Source organism: Capsicum annuum, chromosome 1 (genome assembly GCF_002878395.1).
Source record: "Capsicum annuum cultivar UCD-10X-F1 chromosome 1, UCD10Xv1.1, whole genome shotgun sequence".
In the NCBI taxonomy this organism is placed as follows: Eukaryota; Viridiplantae; Streptophyta; class Magnoliopsida; order Solanales; family Solanaceae; genus Capsicum; species Capsicum annuum.
Window position 1 is genome coordinate 81876882 of NC_061111.1, and position 5431 is coordinate 81882312.

At 38.2% G+C, this 5431-nt stretch overlaps 1 pseudogene; it reads left to right on the forward strand.

The window, feature by feature from the left end:
- Window positions 1-259: 259 nt before the first annotated feature.
- On the forward strand, window positions 260-4946 carry LOC107855859 (annotated as a pseudogene).
- The last annotated feature ends 485 nt before the right edge of the window (window positions 4947-5431 follow it).

Below are 5431 nucleotides of genomic sequence, written 5' to 3' on the forward strand. Positions count from 1 at the left end.
CTTATGGAAATAGCTTAGCAAGTGGAGGAGTTATGTTTGGGCTTAGTATAATTCTACACTCGAACAAGGCACCCTGTGACATTTCACATCATCTCCTGTGAAATTAGACCTAATTTAAATACTTAATATTGAAGTAAAACTTTATTGCAAGGTTTACCTTCCTCTTTCTTTTTTCTTTTGCGGTTATCTCATAAAATAGTTCAAAGGACTTTACACGAATTTTTTTTTTGGTGTGTGGGGTGGGGGTGGGGGGGGGGTGGGGGGCGAGTGATGATTCCGCAAAGCATTTTTCCTTACATACATAGACATTCTGATGGTAATTACCACTTGGATTCGATTGTATTTTTTTGTGCTTGTAAAGAGGGAATTTTATCAAAAATTCAAGTGAAATATTGTGTCATTCAGATTGAAAACCTTAAATGTCTATGTAAGCTTGGAAGTCGCACACCAGGACATCCAGAGAAGGAGTGACAGAAGGCATCGAAGTCACAACGGGTACAGCTTAATGCCAGTTTGTTTTCATCTTTTTTGTTTTATTCCCCGCATAGCTGATAGAGTTAGATCTATATTTTCGCTGGTGACTTCTCTGCTGACCAATTTAAATGGATGTTTCTTCTTTTGTATGGTTAAATATCGTCTTCTACAGTGTACGATCTTATATTCAATCAATGGTTAAAATTGTAGATGGAAACTAACTTGGTAAAATATAAAATTAAGTGCATGATATCTATTTTATTTTGTGCTAATACCATTGGTCTTGTATAAAGTATGTTTTTCAGTAAGGTGTGTAAACAAATTTTCCTTGTGGGATAGTAATCTCTTGTGTCTCCAGCTATATATTTCATTATTATTGATATTTATAGGATTACACTAATTTTTAACTTCTTTTCACAGAAATATCATCTTTGGTAGTTTTGATGTTCCCAAGTTGATAATATGTCATTGTACAAGGAAGACATAATTGTGGATCGTCTGTGTAACATCTTTGTAGCTTTTATCAGAATATATCTTACTCTTCTATTTTCAGTTGGTTCCTGTAGGAGTTTTGAGTCAATGAGAGATGAAAGGCAGTTAATGTAAGACGAACATGCTAATGGACTAGATTGTTAATTTTTTTCTTTTCAATCTTGCAAAATATATGGGTACTCATTTTATCCATCATTAAAAAAAAGGGGCAGTCTAGTTCACTAAAGCTCCCGCTATTCGCGGGATCCGGGAAAGAGCGACCACAAGGATATACGTACGCTGCCTCCTTACATTCAATCTATATTTTATCCATACTCAGTATGAACAGGGCGGCTGCAGTGTTCAAGAATGCGCTCGCATCGTCGCATAATGCGATGATGCAAAGCAATGCGAGCCCCTCGCGCTGCACATTGCTGATGCAAGCCAACCTTATAGAAGCGGGCGCATGACAGTGTTATGCGAGACGCAAGCCGATGCGAGGAGTGAGCTGATGCGAGCACATCATGTTGATTTTATTTTTAGGGTCAACTTTAAATTAAAAAAGAGTCACTTCATGTAATCATATTTATGGTCAATTTTAAATTTAAAAAAGAGTCCGCTATTGTGAAAACCATTGGTGCGATTTTCTAGGATTAACTTTGAAGTCCACTGCTTCGACTTCCTCTTTGTTGCTACGACTACCACTGCTGTGACTTCTTCTTTAGAAGAACAAGAATTAGATGTTGAAGCATTCTTAATTTAGATTTGATCTTCTTTTTTTCTGGTTTGTTTTGCTATTTTGTTGATCTGTTTTGCTATTGTGGTCTGTGTCGTTTTGCTGGTCAGTTTTGCAGCAGGTGTTTCGGTGATCAAACCTGTGATTTTGGTGTTTAATTTAAACTTTGCTTATATATATATTGTCTTTATTGTTGGTTATATAGTGGTTGTGACCTTTTCAGTTCTGTTTTACTGATTGAATGCTCTTTTTAGTCTTTTTTCTTTTAAATTGCGCTTCACTTCAATGATGCGCTCGCATCGTTTCATGCTTTGCGCAGTGCATGATGCGGGGCCTGGGTGGGTGTTTTATCTGGTTTTTGTCTAACCCATTTACTGCCCTCCTATATTCAATCCGCCCAACCCACTTGCTATCACTAACCAAGGCTTTAACAAAGAGTTATACCACTAAAGTAAAAGTCTCTTGGATAACAAGGAACATTTGCAAAAAGTTGTATAAAGAACCATTCGTAACTTGATATGAATTATATTGGATATTTTTGTGGGATACAACGATATTGTTGTTTTCTCAGGAAACTTTTATCAGCATGGCATCATGAGTTCCCGATTTTTGTGTTACACTACAGGCCCTTTAGGACAAGGTGTAGCGAATGCGGTTGGTCTTGCTTTAGCAGAAGCTAACTTAGGTGCTAGATTTAATAAGCCTGATGTTGCCGTTGTTGATCACAGAACGTAAGGAGGCTGACTTTTATCCTCTTTAATTTGTGGATGAACGAACAACATTTCACTTGGATAAATTTTCTTCAGGTATTGTATCATGGGTGATGGCTGTTCTATTGAAGGCATATCAAACGAGGCTGCATCCCTGGCTGCACATTGGAAGTTGCACAAGCTTACTTTGATATATGACGATAACCATAATACTATTGATGGTAGCACTGACCTGGCACTTTCAGAAGACATATCGGCACGATTCGAAGCTCTAGGATGGAACACTATCACTGTAGATAACTCACAAGGAAATTTAGAAGCATTCAAGAATGCGTTAATCTCTGCGCATAGTGAGACTGGAAAACCAACTTTCATCCGGGTATGCAGAGTCAGTATTGAGCATAGAACACAATAGATATGTCAAGAAAATGTCTTCATTCATCTAGAATCTGGATAGTGATGCTCCATAAGTTTTAGACCACTTTCCAAGTTTCGAATTATTCCTCATGTGGTTGTGCGCTGCCTACTGAAACTTCCTATTTTCAGGTGAAAACAACAATAGGGAAATTGTCAAGAAAGGAAGGAACATCAAAGGCTCATCATGGAACATTTGATGATGACGATGTAAAGCTAATGAAACAGAAAGTTAAATGGGATGATACCGAAGCTTTCCATGTCATTCCTATGGTGTACCGGTAACAATTTTTATGCACCTTATAATTAAAGACGAGGAAGATTGTGTTGTAAGATGTAGATGCATTTGTTACCAGGGAAATGCAAGCACAAGCAGATCTTGGTGGAAGGATGGAGCAGGAGTGGCACTCTAAACTTTATTATTACCAAAACAAATACCCTGAGGAAGCAGCAGAATTCAAGTTTCTTCTTGCTGATGGGATGCTTCCCGGCTGGGAATGCTCATTACCGGTAAAATATATCCATCTACTTTTAGATCCTTTAGAAACTAATTCATCTGAAATTTGTTTGTCGTTGCATTCTCAAAGAAGACAAATACATATTCGATTAAGAAGGAAATACCTGCTGGCGATGAACTTGTTAGCAGTCAAAGTACTCTTCGGTCTCATTGAGTGGTCCATTGTTCTGAGTAAATTCAAGAACTTGGACCCAATTTATTTCTTCTGAGCATTAGAAGAACCAAAAGTGCTCTAGGCAAGTAGTATATGTTTGTGTTACGTATTTGTAGCCTTTGAACATTATATTTTTAAACGTATCATACGATATATAAGGTTTCGCCTTCCATATTTAATTCCTCTTCTTCAGCCAGAGTAGTTTATCTAATATTTGATATGCTATCAACGACAGAAATGGTCCATGTCTGATCCTGTGGATTCCACCAGAGGATATTCAGGGAAGTGCTTGAATGAACTCGCTAAAGTGCTTCCAGGACTAATTGGGGGCAGTGCAGACCTTGCCAGCTCAAATCAAGCCTATCTCCATAATCTTGGAGACTTCAAGCAGCCCAATTCCCCATGGGGGAGAAACATTAGGTATGGAGTTCGGGAACATGCAATGGCTGGAATTTCCAATGGACTTCCATTGCACAGTGGAGGCCTGATACCATTTGCAGCAACTTTCCTTGTATTGTCAGATTACATGAAAAACTCTATCAGATTATCTACTCTTAGCCATGCTGGAGTCCTCTACATTTTTACCCACGACTCGGTCGGAATAGGCGAGGACGGACCAACTCATCAACCAATTGAGCACCTTGCTGGTCTTCGAGCTATTCCCCACTTGCTGCTCTTCCGACCTGCTGACGGCAAAGAGACTGCTGGAGCCTATAAAGTAGCAATTGAAAACCGAAACGTACCTAGCCTTCTTGCATTATCAAGGCAAAAAGTGGCAGGCAATGTGGAAGGAACATTGGCCGATGCAGTAGGGAAAGGCGGTTACATTGTTAGTGACAATTCTGAGAAGGAGCTACCGGAAATCATATTGATTGGCTCTGGATCAGAGCTGTGCTTGTGTGAAGCCAGCGCAAATGTGCTAAGTAAAGAAGGGAGGAGAGTAAGAGTTGTTTCACTCGTGTGTTGGAGGCTTTTCAATAGGCAGACAAGGGATTACAAGGAGCTTGTGTTACCTTCAAGCGTGTCAAAACGTGTTAGTGTGGAGGCAGGCTCACCCTTAGGGTGAAAGGAGTATGTCGGAGATGAAGGGATTGTGATTGGGATCGATGACTTTGGATCCAGTGCACCATATTTAGAAGTCTTCAACAAGTATGGTTTCACAGAGGAAAATGTGACCAAGACTGCAAAATCCTTGCTTACCAAGTGAAGCTCTATTACCACACACACACACACATAAATAAAACTATTGTAAGAGGTGAAAATCGCTATATCATACCTGGATGAGAGTTAGCGTTGTTCTTAATATGATTAGTTAGTGACTTGTAATTATTTTGTAATTGTGTTCTTGTTTTTAAAGAAATTGGGTGGATGCGATTACTTTGATTGGTATGAAGAACAACACCCTTCACAAGTAAATCATGTAATCTGTGGTTTGTTGAATAAAGTCAAGACTTCTGAAGAGAAATAAAATCGAGCAAGAATATACTACATTATTGTTGTTATTGCTACTGGTTTGGTGGTGTTGGGCATATGGATATTCAATCCTAATTGCTCAAATTTTCATGGTGGTGTATTTGCTACAAGTTTGGTGCCGTCGAGCACATGGATATTCAAGCGTAATTGTTGAAAAATATCAAACAAATTTAGGCATATATTACAAAATTTAGGTTATCTGTTGGAAATTATCAAATAGGTCTTTCCACTGTTGCAACAGATTAGACTTAGATTAGATAGAAATAAATCGGCATAATGCAACAGAGGACCAACCTATTGCAACAAATAAACTACCTGCCATAACAGATAGAATATATTTTACAACACATTGACAATCTATTGCATTATAAAAAACTTCACTTTTAGTAGAAAAAACTTATTGCCACTACATGTACATGTAATGTAAAGTGAAGTGTGACTTGAAATAAAAAATTGTTATTTCACAGGCTCTTCTTTGTACA